This window comes from Cervus canadensis, chromosome X (genome assembly GCF_019320065.1).
Source record: "Cervus canadensis isolate Bull #8, Minnesota chromosome X, ASM1932006v1, whole genome shotgun sequence".
NCBI lineage: Eukaryota > Metazoa > Chordata > Mammalia > Artiodactyla > Cervidae > Cervus > Cervus canadensis.
Window position 1 is genome coordinate 141,690,921 of NC_057419.1, and position 17,911 is coordinate 141,708,831.

At 38.2% G+C, this 17,911-nt stretch overlaps 1 protein-coding gene across 11 annotated transcripts in view; it reads right to left on the bottom strand.

Annotated features, from left to right (window-relative positions):
- Nucleotides 1-17,911, bottom strand: part of DCX (doublecortin) — a 361,602-nt gene that overhangs the window by 265,622 nt on the left and 78,069 nt on the right. For all 11 annotated transcript variants that reach the window (XR_006267372.1, XM_043457798.1, XM_043457799.1 and 8 more), the window contains one exon: nucleotides 15,831-15,902. The gene's annotated coding sequence lies outside the window, so the exon portion shown is untranslated. The remainder of the gene's footprint in view (nucleotides 1-15,830; nucleotides 15,903-17,911) is intronic.

The following is a 17,911-nucleotide window of genomic DNA, read 5'->3' on the forward strand; positions in this document are numbered from 1 at the left end:
AACAAAGCCAAATATGCATCAATCACATAGGATTCCCTGCTTCTAGTTAGCCTGCCCACAGTTACTCCATGCCAACAGCCTCCAATCAAGGCATACCTGAAGCTATCCTTTTTTTTCATGATAAAGTGTCCCTCCTCACCTTCCTAAGGAAATGAAGACCCCCAAAGAAACAGTTAAACCTGAGTATTTTTATGCTAGGTTTGATTAATGGAAAGTCCCAGAAAATGTGGTAGGACAAAAGGGTATGAGCTAAAGATACGTGTCTGTTTAGCTCCTCAATCATGTCCAATTCTTTGTGACCCCATGGACTGTTGCCCACCAGCCTCCTCTGTCCTTGGGACTTTTTTCAGGCAAGGATACTGGAGTGGGTTGCCATTTCCTCCTCCAGGGGATCGTTCTGACCCATGGATTGAACCCAGTCTCCTGCATTTCCTGCACTGGCAGATGGAGTCTTTACCACTAAACCACCCGGGGTGCCCCTATGAGCTAAAGATAGTAAACAGGAAAACTTAGGAAGACTTGTTCAGTCAAGTTCCATCTATCTCCAGAGATAAGGATATTCCTTTCCTTTAGGTATAAGGTGGGCATGAGGATCTTATAATCTGCTTCAGAGAGTCCTTCCTGCACCTACCATTTCTTAAATTCCTACAGCTCAAAATTTTCAATATGCCAGGGCACCATATTCTGGTGGTAACGTGTTCTGAAACCAGTCATTAGAAATAGTTAAGAATTTCTTTCACTACTTTATAGTCAGACTAATCTCAAAGGACCACTCTGTTCTCATATTTTCCCAGATAAGACCCAACTTCATCCTTCTTTATGACTCCCATATACCTCACAGATAACTCCCTTGTTTACCTGCCTCTATAAAATCTCAAACTCCCTTCGCTTTCTTTGAGATATTCATCATTAATGAACACTTGCCCTATTGGAATAGTCTGAGTAAAATAATTTCTTTAATTGTCTGGTGTATTTTGTCTTTCATTGCTTACATCTGGAACTCCTTTCCTATCTGTACCCTACCTACCCACCCACCACACACATACATACTCTAATAAGAAAGAATTTTATTCTATAAGCCAAATAGGTCAGCTAAGCCTTCCATCAGAACATTTGCTTTTGAGTGAAACTTCCACGCAAGATGCATATTAAAGTCCTCAAAAAGTTGGAACACTGATTTTTCCAAGCTTATCATAACAGAGTATAAGACATTTTTGCCCTTGGAGCTTCCCTGGTGGCTCAGGTGGTAAAGAATCTGCCTGCAATGCAGGAGACCCAGGTTAAATCCCTGGGTTAGGAAGATCCCCTGGAGAACAAAATGGCAACCCACTCCAGTATTCTTGTCTGGAGAGTCCCATGGACAGAGGAGCCTGGCAGGCTACAGTCCATGGGGTCACAAAGAGTCAGACACGACTGAGCAACACTATTTATAATAGCCAGGACATGGAAGCAACCTAGATGCCCATCAGCAGATGAATGGATAAGGAAGCCTTGGTACATATACACAATGGAATATTACTCAGCCATTAAAAAGAATTCATTTGAATCAGTTCTAATGAGATGGATGAAACTGGAGCCCATTATACAGAGTGAAGTAAGCCAGAAAGATAAAGACCAATACAGTATACTAACGCATATATATGGAATTTAAAAAGATGGTAACGATAACCCTATATGTGAGACAGAAAAAGAGACACAGGTGTATAGAGCAGTCTTTTGGACTCTGTGGGAGAAGGCGAGGGTGGGAGGATCTGAGAGAATAGCATTGAAACATGTATGTTATCAAGTGTGAAACAGATCACCAACCCAGGCTGGATGCATGAGACAAGTGCTCAGGGCTGGTGCACTGGGAAGACCCAGAGGGATTGGATGGAGAGGGAGGTGGGAGGGGGGTTCAGGATGGGGAACACATGTAAATCCATGGCTGATTCATGTTATTGTATGGCAAAAACCACTACAATATTGTAAAGTAATTAGCCTCCAACTAATAAAAATAAATGAAAAAAAATTAAATTAAATTAAAATTAAAAAAAAAGAATAAGCACAGCTTTGTCTCAAGATGTTTTGTTGATGTTGGGGAAGCCAGTCCTTAAAATAAGGACTTTCATAGAATCATTTATAAGCTTATTTCCCTTAGCTTGACATTTCTCACAGGGCCTTTGATTCTGCAACCAAGAATTATCCTTCCAAGGTTTTTTTTTTTGTAACTTACATTGCACTGTTGGGATCTGCAGTTAGAATTTCACACACCTCTCACTCACATACACATCTCTAGTCATTTACTCATAGACACAAAATGTGAGGACCAGTTTGTAGCCTGTCAGTAGTCCAGGTGAGAGATGCTGAGGCTCTGACTAAAGTTGTTGCTATAAGAATGGGGAGAGCCTGAATTTAAAAAACATTAAAGTAAAATCAATAGTATTTTGTGATCAACTAGATTTAAGTGTAGTGAGGGAAAAAAACAAGAATTGCACTGAAGCTTCTAATTTTCAAGAATGGTAGAATTATGTATCATTCAAAATACCAAGAATATTTCCATTTTAATTCATATATTTATTGAGCAACTACCATGTGAAGGGGCTTCCCTTATGGCTCAGCTGGAAAAGAATCTGCCTGCAATGTGGAAGACCTGGGTTCAGTCCCTGGGTTAGGGACAATCCCCTGGAGAAGAGAATGACTACCCACTCCAGTATTCTGGGCTGGAGAATTCTATGCACTGTATAGTCCATGGTGTTTCAAAAAACTGGACACAACTCAGCGACTTTCACTATGTGAAGAGCACATGCATGGAGGAAGAATGGGGATGGAGTTAAGTTAAATGAGAGGTTTCTGGAGGACAGTCAAGTGGATAAATTGAAGAATAGTTGATAATACATGTCTGAAACTCAGGGAAGAAGTTGGTATTGAAAAAAGAGACATGAGAGCCATTAGTGTGGAGTTTATTACTGAAACTGTAGAAAAACCTATAAAGTAAGAAAAAAAGATAATAAAAATGGGTAGAGACAGGAGGAGAAATAGGGGGGAAGTAATGTCATAAAAGTTAAAGAAGTAGAGCAGTTTTTCAGAAAGGAGATTTTTAAAAAATATTCCACATATGAGTGAAATCATATGGTATTTGTCTATCTCCATCCAACTTATTTAACTTAGTATAATACCCTCAAGGATAAACCTATGTTACCTCAATTTTACAAAAGAAGAAAGGAAAACCTGGTTAACAAGGACAGATATTGCAGAGGTCAACTAGAACTTGCATCTGGTAAATTAGGATGTCCTTGGTGGTTTTAGCAAAAATGCTTTAGAAGAGTGGTGGAAGAAAGAATAAATTATATAGTCCTTGTAATTAATTGATTTCAAAGGAAGCCAACAGATATCAATTACTTTATGTTACTGGCTGGTAAGTTTCACTTTGAAAGATTAAGGACATTTTGATTGGAACTTCTCAAGAAGACTCCCTTTAATGGAATGGATGCTCTTTGAAAATGTATTTATTCAACTTTGCATTAACTAGAATCTTGGCCATGGAAAGTGAAAGTGAAATTTGCTCAGTCATGTCCAACTCTTTGTGACCCCATGGACTATACAGTCCATGGAATTCTCCAGGCCAGAATACTGGAGTGGGTAGCTGTTCCCTTCTCCAGGGAATCTTGCCAACCCAGGGATCAAACCCAAGTCTCTCATATTGCAGGTGGATTCTTTACCAGCCGAACCACCAGGGAAGGCCATGGAAGGAATGCAGCAAGTCATTGTCAAACTGAAGATAACACTCATTCACTTTTATCTCTCTCTCATATATACATATAATTTTGAATAAAATATATTTATATTTTAATATACATACTTAAAAAATAATCATAGATTCACAGGAGTTTACAAAAGAAATGTACAGGGAAGCCCCATATACCCTTTCCCCAGTCTACTTCAATGCTAACATCATATACCACTATAATACATGATCAAAACCAAGAAACTCATTGTAGTTTTGATTTGTATTTCTCTAATAATGAGTGATGTTGAACATCTTTTCATATGTATCAGGAAACTCAAACAGGGGCTCTGTATCAACCTAGAGGGGTGGGATGGGGAGGGAGATGGGAGAGAGTTTCAAAAGGGAGGAGATATATGTATACCTATGGCTGATTCATATTGAGGTTTGACAGAAAACAGAAAAATTCTGTAAAGCAATTATCCATCAATAAAAAATTAATTAATTAAAAAAAGTAACTAACTTTGGCACAATCCATAGAGTTTATTCAAATTTCAATGGTTATACATGAAGTAGTTTATGTATGGTGGAGGTCTCTAGAATATTAGCACATGTGTGGTCTTGTGTAACCACCATCATAATCAACATTAAACTGTGTCATCACCACAATGCTCTATTATGTTACCCCTTTAGAAGTGTACCTATAAGTTCAGTTCAGTTCAGTTGCTCAGTTGTGTCTGACTCTTTGCGACCCCATGGGCTGTATCATGCCAGGATTCCCTGTCCATCACCAACTCCCAGAACTTGCTCAAACTCATGTCCATTGTGTCAGTGATGCCATCCAACCATCTCATCCTCTGTCGTCCCCTTCTCCTCCTGCCTTCAATCTTTCCCAGCATCAGGGTCTTTTCCAATGAGTCCATTCTTCACATCAGGTGGCCAAAGTATTGGAGCTTCATCTTCAGCATCAGTCCTTCCAATGAATATTCAGGAGTGATTTCCTTTAGGATGGACTGGTTGGATCTCCTTGCAGTCCAAGGGACTCTCAAGAGTCTTCTCCAACACCACAGTTGAAAAGCATCAATTCTTTGGTGTTCAGCTTTCTTTATGGTCCGGCTCTCACATCCATATATGACTACTGGAAAAACCATAGCTTTGACTATTTGGACCTTTGTCAGCAAAATGATGTCTCTATTTCTTAATATGCTGTCTAGGTTTGTCACTGCTTTTTTTCCAAGGAACAAGTGTCTTTTGATTTTATGGCTGCACTCACCATCTGCAGTGATTTTGGAGCCCAAGAAAATAAAACACTTGTCACCGTTTCCATTGTTTCCCCATCTATTTGCCATGAAGTGATGGGACTTGATGCCATGATCTTAGTTTTTTGAATGCTGAGTTTTAAGCCAGCTTTTTCACTCTCCCTTTCAAATACTAGCAGAAGCTCAGCCTAGGAGAAATAGGCCTTGATGTATTGCTTCATATAATTTCTTTTCATTCAAGTGCTTTTCAGTTCAAAAACATCTGAGCACCCTGAGTATCATGTGATGTATGTGTGCTGTGAAGTACAAAATGAATAAGACAAGATCCTTGCCCTCAAAAAACTCACAGCCTCGTTGAAGGGAAAGCCAACACAATTAAGATACATTGTGATAAGATATATAAAACGGGGCCAGTGAGGCTATAGGAAATATCAGGGCTGTGTTTTCCTTCATTTCTTAGCTTAGTGGCTTGCTCATGTGATGACACTAGGAGAAGGAAGTTTTCTCAGCTCTCATAGGGTGTCTGGTTGGATGTGAAAATTAAACTGACAAAGAGAAATTAACAGAAGAGTATAAAAGTTTTGCTACATTTTTACATTTAATAAAGAGAATGTAGACCTGAAGAAGTGACCAGAGCAGGAAGGCTTTATACCTTTTAGACAAACAATAAATTTGTGAAGAATTAACAAGGCAAAGGGGTTGGGGGAGGGTAGTTAGTGATGAAACAGTAACTGGAAGGATAAGGGTTTTAACAAGTTTTGTTTACACAGATTTCTCTGCTGCCATCTCTAGACAGATTAGAGTCTGTCTTCAGTAAAAGGAGAATTTATTTCCTGCCTTTAGGCAGAAAAGGGGGCACTTTTTTTTTTTTTTTTTTTACTGTTTAGTGCTTTTTAATTGCCTTCAGCTCAAAATAATTTGTATTTCAAAGAGACATATTTTGGAGTGATAGATTGTGGTTTCCCTCAACATTCTATCATTCCCTGAGTGTTGTCACAGCCTGAACTAGAATGGCTGATTTCAGGTATGTTTTGTATGAATTAATAGAAACTTTAAAGTATTGTCCACTCTTGGCACTTTCAAATTCCAGAGTTTTTAGTTATACTACACAAAAATGTCTGACCTGAATAGATAAAGTGGAATATAAATACAATGGAATACTACCCAGTCATTACAAAGAAGGAAATTTTGCCATTCATATATCTTAAGGACTTTAATTATGCTAGGTGAAATAACTCAGATGAAGACAAATACTGCATGATCTCACTTATATATGAAATCCAAAATCAAAAAAACTAATAGAAAAAGATATTAGATATGTGGTTACGAGAGGTGGGGGTGGGGCATTTGGATGAATGTGGTCAAAAGGTACAAACTAGTAGTTATAAGATCAACAAGTAATGGGAATGCAATGTATAACATGATGACTATAGTTAACACTGCTGTATTATACATTTAAAAGTTAAGAGAGTAAGACTTAACCGGTCTCATCATCACAAGGAAAAAAATTGTAACCATATGAGGTGATGGATGTTAACTAAATTTTTGTGGTAATCATTTAACAATAAAGATACATCAAGTCATTGTGGTGTACACTTTAAACTTACAGTGTTGAATGTCCAATAAGACCCAATAAAATAAAAAGAATAAATAGAGAAAGTAGAATGTCTGACCAACACACGTGAATATTTGGGTTCTCTCTTAATCACAGGTGTTTAAAATTTTGGGCTTATATTTAATTCTCTGAAGCAATATGGTTGAACAGTAAGAATTCTGTAGCCAGAGTGTGTACATATGTGTGTGCTAAATTGCTTCAGTCATGTCCAACTCATTGCAACCCTATGGACTGTAGCCCACCAGGCTCCTCTGTCCCTGAGATTTCCCAGGCAAGAACACTGGAGTGGGTTGCCATTTCCTTCTCCAGGGGATCTTCAGGGATTGGCCTGCATGTCTTATGTCTCTTGCATTGGCAAGCAGGTTCTTTACCACTAGCACCATCTGGGAAGCCATGTAGCCAGAATGCCTGGGTTTATATCCCAACTCTCTAACCTTCAGCAGCAGGCTTATACTCTCAGTACTTCACTTTCTTCATCTGTAGAATATCTAATTTGTAAGATTTCTATGAGGAATAAATGACTTAATATATACAAACTAGTCAGAATATGCCTGACACATAATAAGTATAAATACACAATTGCTACAAATACCATTCCTCCTTGCTTTGCTCCCTACATTTGTTTAATTTTGAGCCAGGTATATTTTTTCTCTACCATGGGCTTCCCTGGTGGCTCAGACAGTAAAGAAACTGCCTGAAATGTGGGGGACCCGGGTTTGATCCCTGGGTCAGGAAGACCACCTAGAGAAGGAAATTGCAAACCACTCCAATATTCTTGCCTAAAGAATTCCATGGACAGAGGAGCCTGGTGGGCTACACACCATGGGGTTGCAAAGAGTCAGACATGACTGAGCAAATAATGCCGCCACCACCACCATGCCTCTCCAATCCAGCCTCTCTACTCCATTCTCACAGATATTATGCTTTTACTACTGTTCCTTTGGAGTATTCGTTCCCCTGTTGAATTCATCCCACATTCCAAAGTCAAATTAATCTTCCTAAAATGAAGCTCCAAAGAGGTAAAACCTCCCTTCTCCCCATATATACAACACTGATTTTCAAACTGCAGACTCTGGAACCCTGGGACCCTATGACATTACTGTTAGTGATTCTGAAATCCATATATATCTAAATGTTTTCTCAACTAATAAAATCTACTAAATATACAAGATGTGATTATGTCTAAGAGGCATAATTCTAGTAACCTATAGTCTGTATTATGTGACTAGAAATTCTCAAAACCAAAGGCTGGACACTGGACCTGATTTAGTTTTGAGTCCTGGGATTTCTCATGGTGGGCTCCCGGCTGGCTCAGTGGTAAAGAATCTGCCTGCAATGCAGGAGACATCGGTTTCATCCCTAGGTCAAGAAGATCCCCTTGAGAAGGAAGTGGCAACCCATTCCAGTATTCTTGTCTGGGAAACCCCATGAACAGAAGAGCCTGGTGGGCTACAGTTCATGGGGTCGCAAAGAGTTGGACATGACTTAGTGATTAACAACAACTCCTAATGGTAAAGGAAACAGGTTTCTCTGGACTTTTTTTTCCCCTACTCATATAAGAATGAGGTGTGTATTCAAAATATTTTAGCCAACCACATATTCTGAATACCTTTAATGTCAACAGTGAGAACTCATTTCTAAAGTTCATTGTGCTAATTAACAATCCACAAATTCCACCAATAAAAACGAGTTTCCAATGTTCACAATGTGATTAAAGTATATGATATTGCTATAGATAATGTAGCTATAAATAAAGAAAACACCTGTAGTAGCCACTTTATGGATAGATGCTTCCTAATTAAAATAATGGTTGGCTCTCTGGAAAGTGAACTCCTAAGTATGAAATCAAGCAGGACCCTCTGGAGCCCTCTAGGGTACAAGAGCCTTTCCATAGCCTCCATTTCTTGTTTGTTGGAAAAATGCTTTCAGTATTCTAGACCTTCACTGAGTTCCAAAGGGCAGATTCAAACAGTTACTAATAGGAGTGAGGGAATGCAGAATAAAGGAAAGGCAGTCAAGAAACAATAGTGCAGCAATGGATCAGGGTCCTGGTTCCTTCTCAAGGAATAGATTAATGCATAACAATCTGGTACATATCTCTGAGTCTTTCTACAGGAACTAAGGGCCCTCACCCAAGTGGAAGATGGTAACTTCAGGCTTATAAAAACTCTTCCCCCAAAACCATCAGGGAGCTGGAGGTCTTTTGAGCACAGGTTGCCCATTCTCCTTGCACAACCCTTGCAATAAACCTTTCTCTGTTCCAAACTCTGACATTTCAATTTGGTTGGCCTCACTGTGTACTGGTCACACAAACTTGGGTGACAAGTAGAATACTACTCAAACCTGGGCTGTAACTTCAAGTAATACAGAAGCACAGTGTCATATTTTCTATGCTAAAGTGTTTTAAATGATAAATAACCTAACACTTCTGCTCTTATTCCTGGCTTGTAATTACCCAGTTGGCTCAGTGGTAAAGAATCTGTCTGCCAATGCAGGAGATTCAATAGATGCAAGTTCAATCCCTGGGTCAGGAAGATCCCCTGGAGGAGGAAATGACAACCCACTCTAGTATTCTTGCCTGGAAATTCCATGGACAGAGAAGTCTGGTGAGCTACAGTCCATGGGGTCGCAAAGGGTTGAACACAACTGAGCGTGCATGCAACTACCCTTTTAGTCCTCCCAGGTCATGTCAGATAATAATTACATAAAGTCTTTCTATAAAGCCCCAATGAGCTTCCGTAGAACTTAGAACTACTCTTAGATACCCACCTTATACTCTTTTAGTCCTTTTCCTCACACTGATTCTCAGAGGCGATAAAGTATAGCATGAGCGCTGGAGTCAAGCATCACCACGAACAATAGTGGAGGGGATGGAATTCCAGTTGAGCTATTTCAAATCCTGAAAGATGATGCTGTGAAAGTGCTGCACTCAATATGCCAGCTAATTTGGAAGACTCAGCAGTGGCCACAGGACTGGAAAAGGTCAGTTTTCATTCCAATCCCAAAGAAAGGCAATGCCAAAGAATGCTCAAACTACTGCACAATTGCACTCATCTCACACGCTAGTAAAGCAATGCTCAAAATTCTCCAAGCCAGGCTTCAGCAATACGTGAACCATGAACTTCCAGATGTTCAAGCTGGTTTTAGAAAAGGCAGAGGAACCAGAGATCAAATTGCTAACATCCATTGGATCATCGAAAAAGCAAGAGAGTTCCAGAAAATCATCTATTTCTGCTTTATTGACTATGCCAAAGCTTTTGACTGTGTGGATCACAATAAACTGTGGAAAATTCTAAAAGAGATGGGAATTCCAGACCACCTGACCTGCCTTTTGAGAAACCTGTATGCAGGTCAGGAAGCAACAGTTAGAACTGGACATGGAACAACAGACTGGTTCCAAATCAGGAAAGGAGTACGTCAAGGCTGTATAATATCACCCTGCTAATTTAACTTATATGCAGAGTACATCATGAGAAATGCTGGGCTGGAGGAAGCACAAGCTGGAATCAAGATTGCCGGGAGAAATATCAATAACCTCAGATATGCAGATGACACCACCCTTATGGCAGAAAGTGAAGAAGAACTAAAGAGCCTCTTGATGAAAATGAAAGAGGAGAGTGAAAAAGTTGGCTTAAAGCTCAACATTCAGAAAACTAAGATCATGGCATCCGGTCCCATTACTTCATGGCAAATAGATAGGGAAACAGTTGCTGACTTTATTTTGGGGGGCTCCAAAATCACTGCAGATGGTGATTGCAGCCATGAAATTAAAAGTCACTTATTTCTTGGAAGGAAAGTTATGACCAACCTAGACAGCATATTAAAAAGCAGAGATATTACTTTGTCAACAAAGGTCCATCTAGTCAAGGCTATGGTTTTTCCAGTAGTCATGTATGGATGTGAGAGTTGGATTATAAAGAAAGCTGAGCACTGAAGAATTGATGCTTTTGAACTGTGGTGTTGGAGAAGACTCTTGAGAGTCCCTTGGACTGCAAGGAAATCCAACCAGTCCATCCTAAAAGAGATCAGTCCTGGATGTTCATTGGAAGGTTGATGTTGAAGCTGAAAACTCCAATACTTTGGCCACCTGATGTGAAGAGTTGACTCATTTGAAAAGACCCTGATGCTGGGAAAGATTGAGGGCAGGAGGAGAAGGGGATGACAGAGGAAGAGATGATTGGATGTAGTCACTGACTCAATGGACATGGGTTTGGGTGGACTCTGGGAGGTGGTGATGGACAGGGAGGCCTGGCGCGCTGCGGTTCGTGGGGTGGCAAAGAGTCGGACACGACTGAGCGACTGAACTGAACTGGATTCAAGCTGCCAGAATTTGAATCCCGACTCCACCTGTGACCTTGACAAGTCCTACAATTGCTTAGCAGTCTTTGCAATTTCCTTATTTGTAAAATGGCGATGTAGCAAATTAATTGTAGTATACATTTGCTCTGCTGACTGAGAATATTCAAGTTTGCCATAGGAAACAAGAAATTAAGTGGGAGAGATGCAATTCATACATATGTTAAGCAGAGACAAGTAGATTAGTAACTCATGAGACATTTTAGACATAGAGTAGATATATGTGTGCAGAACATAAATCAGAAGGGACAAAAGAACCAGGTAGGCACTAAATATTCGTGAAGCACAGGGGGCACCTAATATCCATGATACAACAACTATACATCAGGCCCCTGAGGGGTTCACTAAATATTCATGGTACACTAAACATACGAGGCATGCAGTATTCTTGAGGACCTAAATCAGCCACCCACAAGTGTCACGTATTCTGGACCCATGTATACTCTGGCCAGAAAATGAAAAATTAAAATCCCTAGCTGCTCATTGGGTTATAGCAAGCTTCAGGTTGCTTGTACAACTCTCCTATAAAGTATGTGTGTATAATTGGCTTCAGGCTTCTTTCATCCACAAAGCCCCTTTGCTCAAACTTCATCTCTGGTTCTCCTAACCACACTATCAGCAGAGAAGGCTAATGTGGACAAGAGAAACAGGATATGTGAAGATTGCATAACCCTGGTGTGGTTCAGCCTGCTGGCATCATATCCTGAGTACATTAACATACTGCAGTGTATTAATATATAATTTATATTAATATAATTAGTATATCTCTCTTCTCTAGTTTCTTACTGTAAATATTGAATTGATTTAATAAATCATGTTACTTGAGTAATCTGAGACTTATCTGAGTTTCTAGGAGCTCAGTCATTATTCCTCTCATGCTTTAGATTTTTATTTTTAATGGCCTTATTGAAATATAATTCAGTATCATATAATTCATACCTATTTAAAATGTAAAATTCAATGTTTATTGGTATATTATACTAAACTTTAAAATATATATATATATATATAAAAAATTTGCCATTCTAATTTTACAATGTAATATCAATTATTGATATGTTCACATGTTATCTAACTATCACTATTTTCAAAACTTTTTAATAACCCAAAAAGGAATATTTATAACCATTAAGCAATAACTCCCCATTCCTCCTTTAACCAGTCAGGATAACCTTTAATCTACTTTGTTTCTATGAATGTGCCTGACCTAGATATTTCATGTAAGTGGTAGCACACAACATTTGTCCTTTTGTATTTGACTTTCACTTAGTATGTTTCCAAGGTTCATCCATGTTGTAGCATGTATCAGAACTTCGTTTCTTTTTATGATCAAATAATGCTCCATTGTATGTATATACCATCTTTTGTTTATTCATCCATCTGTTGATGGACATTTGGATTGTTTAAACCTTTTGGTTATTGTAAATAATGCAGCAGTGAACACTGGAGTACAACTATCTGTTTGAGTCCCTCCTTTCAATTCCTTTGAGTATGTATCTAGGAGTGAAATTACTGAAATACATGGTAATTATATGTGAAACTGTTAGAGGCTCCACCACCAAACTATTTTCCATAGCACTTGTGCCATTTTACATTCCTACTAGTAAAGTGCTAGGGTTCCAATTTCTCAACATTCTGGCCAAAACTTATTTTCATTAAAAAAATTATAGGCAAAAAAAAATTATAGGCATCCTATAAGATGTGTAGTTGCAACTCACTGCAGTTTTGATTTGCATTTCTCTAATGCCTCCCTTTAGTTTTGTCTAAACTTACTCCCTTGAACAGATTTGGAAAACTCTTTCTGTAAAGGGACAGACAATAAGTATCTTAGGCTTCACAGGCTATATAGTCTGTTTTACAACAATTAAACTTCTGCTGTTGTAGTATGAAAGCAGCCATAGGTAATTACAATCAGACTTTATTTATAGAAACAACTGCTGGGCTAGATGTAACCCATGCGCCATAGTTTCCAGACTCCTAATCTAGAGCTATAGTCACTGTGGCTGAATTTGCTCCACATGCAAAAACATGAATATGAAGGAATTGCATTTTTATGTTTATTGAAATATATTCAAAGGCTATTTACTAAGTACCCACTATATCTGTGGCTCCCGGATATAGTCAGTACTCTGTGGTGCTAGCGGTAAAGAAACTGCCTGCCGATGCAGGAGAGGTAATAGAAACGGGTTCTGTCTCTAGGTTGAGAAGAGCCCCTGGAGGAGGAAATGGCTACCTACTCCTGTATTCTTGCCTGGAGAATCCCAAGGACAGAGCAGCCTGGCGGGTTACAGTCCATAAGGTCGCACAGAGTCAGACACAACTGAAGCAACTTAGCACTCACATGTATGCACGCACCCACTATATACAGCATGTGCTAGGTGCTGGGTATACAGTAGAGAACAAAATGCAGTTCTTGCTCTCAAGGAGCACTTCGGAAAGTTCTGAGACCCTTTGAGTGAGATGACCTTTTATTATTTTTGTGATGCAATAGAACACTTAGCTCTGCTATAGAGATATTATGGCTTCATTGCAACAGGGAACAACAACACAAAAAGGACCCCACAATTAAAGGTTTAGATTCTCCTGGGAAAAGTCTTGACTCAATTCATTTGCTCATTTGTTTTACTTCTTTAAAAGTCACGCTAATTATTTAAGAGAAGAAGAGAGGCTCTAAACTCATCTAATTTTCTTGACTACTTTTACACATAAATTTTAAATTTCATGTGTTAATAATAAGTATATTTTAGGATGTGAAGCTGATAATCTCTTAGAAATTCCTCTATGTTTAATCCTTTCTGTTATCCCTCTCACACTCAATGATGTCACTGAGGTGAATAAGAACTGACTCTACAAAAGAAAACTGAAAGGGTGAAAAGGACAAAGATCAAGTCAAATATGAATAGAGATAATAATGTTTTAAATCTTATAATTAATTTAACATGTACAGTCCACAAAAAGATGTGGGCAGCAATAGAATCTCCCTGGTTTAAATCAAGAGAATTTGGGGATTAGAAATGACATTTAATAGAATTATTATTATAAGCATATCTTATTATTAAGATGAATGAAATTCAAATTTTATTTGAGTTTCTGAACACATACTGAGCAATTACAAGAATGTTTAAATAAATAAATCATCAAAAGTCTTCTACTCAAGTTAATCCCCTTTAATTAGGCAAGAGCTTAGTAGAAAAGATTAGTCGTTACAGAGCTATCAGTATTTGAAAACTAAATTCAATTTGACAAATGAAAGAGATTAAATTCAAGGCAAAGCACAGGGCAAGGATCTAGCAATCAGAAGATCTATTTGTGCACCTAATTCCTTGAGTAAACCTGGGCAAAATACTTTAAACCCTAAGCTGTAGATTGATGTGTGGATAGAGGGATGGATAGGTAGAGGAATGTGTGATAAAGCAAGTTAAATAAAATGCTAATTATAGAATATAGATGGTGAGAATATGGATGTTAACTGTAAAATTCTTTCATCTTTTCTGTATGTATGAAAATTTTAGTAATAAACTATTGCAAATAAGAAAACTCCTCAGTTCCTTATAATTAGTGACAACAGGGTCATAGTCTTTGACTATAAAAGACAGTTTTTTTTTTGTGTGTGTGTGTGTGTGTTTTACCTGACATGCTAACCAACTTTTAGTACCTGCACTACATTTCTCACATATTCCATTATTTTATCTCTAATTTTAGGTGTTGGACTGGAAGGGATAGTTAAGATGGTATGGTATTCCTTCATTATCTTCATTTATGCCCACTCCACTGCAATTAGGAGAGCAGCCACAAGAATAATCAGAAGCTCCATGTCATGAATTTTTATGAAATGATTCCAAGGTTATAGCTGTCAGTCCATCCCACCAGAACAATAGCAGAGTTCACAACCTGTGTGGAATACGGATGAACCATATTTCTTAGGAGAGAGGGGATAATGGAGAAACAAAAGTTTCCTAAAACAAATACTCCTTAGTATTTTGTTTACAACTTATCCAATTTTATGTTTGTATCATCAAGGGAAAATGGGGTCTTTTCTCAAAAGGGAAATTCTATTATTAATTCTTAATCACTAAAGGAATTAATATTCAGGGCCCTACTAGGAAGCACGCTGGTTAGAAAGGTAGAAAACAATTTTAGTGTGAGTTAGGTGAAGAGGGCAAACCATGAGATGTAGCTGGGTATGAGAGCTGCTCTGTGAGGCAGAGACTTTTCGGCTATTTCTGCTCACTACTATTTCCCTAGGTCCTAGAACAGAGCCTAGGATGCAGTTATTGTTGTTGTTTAGTGGCTCAGTGGTGTCCGACTCTTTGTGACCCCTTGGACTGTAGGCTGCCAAGCTCCTCTGTCCATGGAATTTTCCAGGCAAGAATACTGGAATGAGTTGCCATTTTCTTCTACAGGGGATCTTCCAGACTGAGGGACTGAACCTGCATCTTCTGCATTGCAGGTGGATTCTTTACCACTAGCCACTTGGAAAGCCCCAGCACACAGTAGGTACTCATTAAATACTGAATAAAGGAATTCTCCCCAGTTGACTAGATTGTAAGCCCATTTACAGCATGTACCAGAGCATGCCATTGATTATATTAAAAAGAACCAGGCAGTCTAGCCCAAAACTAAAACACCATAGTTTAAAATTAGAATACCAGTAGGATGCAGCATTTCTCATCATTCTTGTAGTATGACTCTTTCTCTTTCTCTCTCTCAGCTTGTTCATTCAGAAACTTTAACGACTTAACACTTTGCATGAGATGAGTTATGTATTTTGAAAAAGAAGAAAGGGAACTTTTACTTTCAGATACTAAGAAGACTAACATTTCCTAGTTGTAATTTTAAGACATTTAGGCAGTCATGTGTATATTACAGTTAACTGTTTTCTGTAGAATTTGCCTACCTTTATGTTGCTGTGACTTTTGGATGACTAGAAGAGCTCTTATGAATCAGGAAGTATCAATGATTGCTATTCCTGAAAAACAAAAAAAGAACCAATAAATTTGTAAATTTTCACTGCCTGTTTGAGATAGAGCTGGGAATTAATCACCTATTCATTCAGTCATTCAACAGGTACTTAATGAGTGGCTATAATGCTTCAAAAGAATTGATGCTTTTGAACTGTGGCATTGGAGAAGACTCTTGGGAGTCCCTTGGACTACAAGGAGATTAAACTAGTCCATTCTAAAGGAAATTGGTCCGGAATATTCATTGGAAGGACTGATTCTGAAGCTGAAACTCCAATACTTTGGCCACCTGATGTGAAGAGCTGACTCACTTAAAAAGGCCCTGATGCTGGGAGAGATTGAAGACAGGAGGAGAAGGGGACGACAGAGGATGAGATGGTTGGATGGCATCACCGAATCAATGGACATGAGTTTGAGCAAGTTCTGGGAGTTGGTGATGGACAGGGAAGCCTGGTCTGTTGCAGTCCATGGGGTTGCAAACAGTCAGACACAACTGAGCTACTGAACTAAACTGATAATGCTTCAGGCACTGAGCTAGGCCTTAAGGATACAAAAACAGTGAGAGTGGATCCATCTCCTACAGGAGCTCACAGCCTAGTCAGAGAGGGAGAGATAAGGATATCAATCAACAGAGTGCAGTGTAATAGAAAAGTACTGCAAAAAAGCAATAGAGAAATGGGGGAACTTGGCCAGTTTTCTAGTGTAATTGACTAAACAACATTAACTAATAACAGAATCATTTTAAACAATAATAAAATCATTTTCATATCAGAAAAGTTTTGAAAAACTATGAGCCAACTATAGTATTTCACTTAAAAAAGAAACTAATTTTATATTACTATTTTGTTAGTGTGTTGGTGCACATGGTCTTTAAAAACAGAACATGAAAAATGTGAAAAGTGAATTGTTATACAGGAGTACAAGCTTTAATAAATAGCATAATTCTTAAACAATTGTGAGATAGAATTCACATATCATAAAGTTCACCTTTTAAAGTGCATATTTCAGATATTTGGCCCATTTTTTGATTGGGTCATTTATTTTTCTGGAATTGAGCTGCAGGAATTGATTGTATGTTTTTGAGATTAATCCTTTGTCTGTTTCTCCATTTGCTATTATTTTCTCCCATTCTGAAGGCTGTCTTTTCACCTTGCTTATAGTTTCCTTTGTTGTGCAAAAGCTTGTAAGTTTCATCAGGTCCCATTTGTTTATTTTTGCTTTTATTTCCAGTATTCTGGGAGGTGGGTCATAGAGGATCTTGCTGTGATTTATGTTGGAGAGTGTTTTGCCTATGTTCTCCTCTAGGAGTTTTATAGTTTCTGGCCTTACATTTAGATCTTTAATCCATTTTGAGTTTATTTTTGTGTATGGTGTTAGAAAGTGTTCTAGTTTCATTCTTTTACAGGTGGTTGACCAGTTTTCCCAGCACCACTTGTTAAAGAGGTTGTCTTTTTTCCATTGTATATCCTTGCCTCCTTTGTCAAAGATAAGGTGTCCCTAGGTTCGTGGATTTATCTCTGGGCTTTCTATCTTGTTCCATTGATCTATATTTCTGTCTTTGTGCCAGTACCATACTGTCTTGATGACTCTGGCTTTGTAGTAGAGTCTGAAGTCAGGCAGGTTGATTCCTCCAGTTCCATTCTTCTTTCTCAAGATTGCTTTGGCTATTCGAGGTTTTTTGTATTTCCATACAAATTGTGAAATTATTTGTTCTAGTTCTGAGAAGAATACTGTTGGTAGCTTGATAGGGACTCCATTGAATATATACATTGCTTTGGGTAGTATACTCGTTTTCACAATACTGATTCCTCCAATCCATGAACACGGTATATTTCTCCATCTATTTGTGTCCTCTTTGATTTCTTTCATCAGTGTTTTATAGTTTTCTATGTATAGGTCTTTTGTTTCTTTAGGTAGATATACTCCTAAGGATTTTATTCTTTTTGTTGCAGTGGTGAATGGAATTGTTTCCTTAATTTCTCTTTCTGATTTCTCATTGTTAGTGTATAGGAATGCA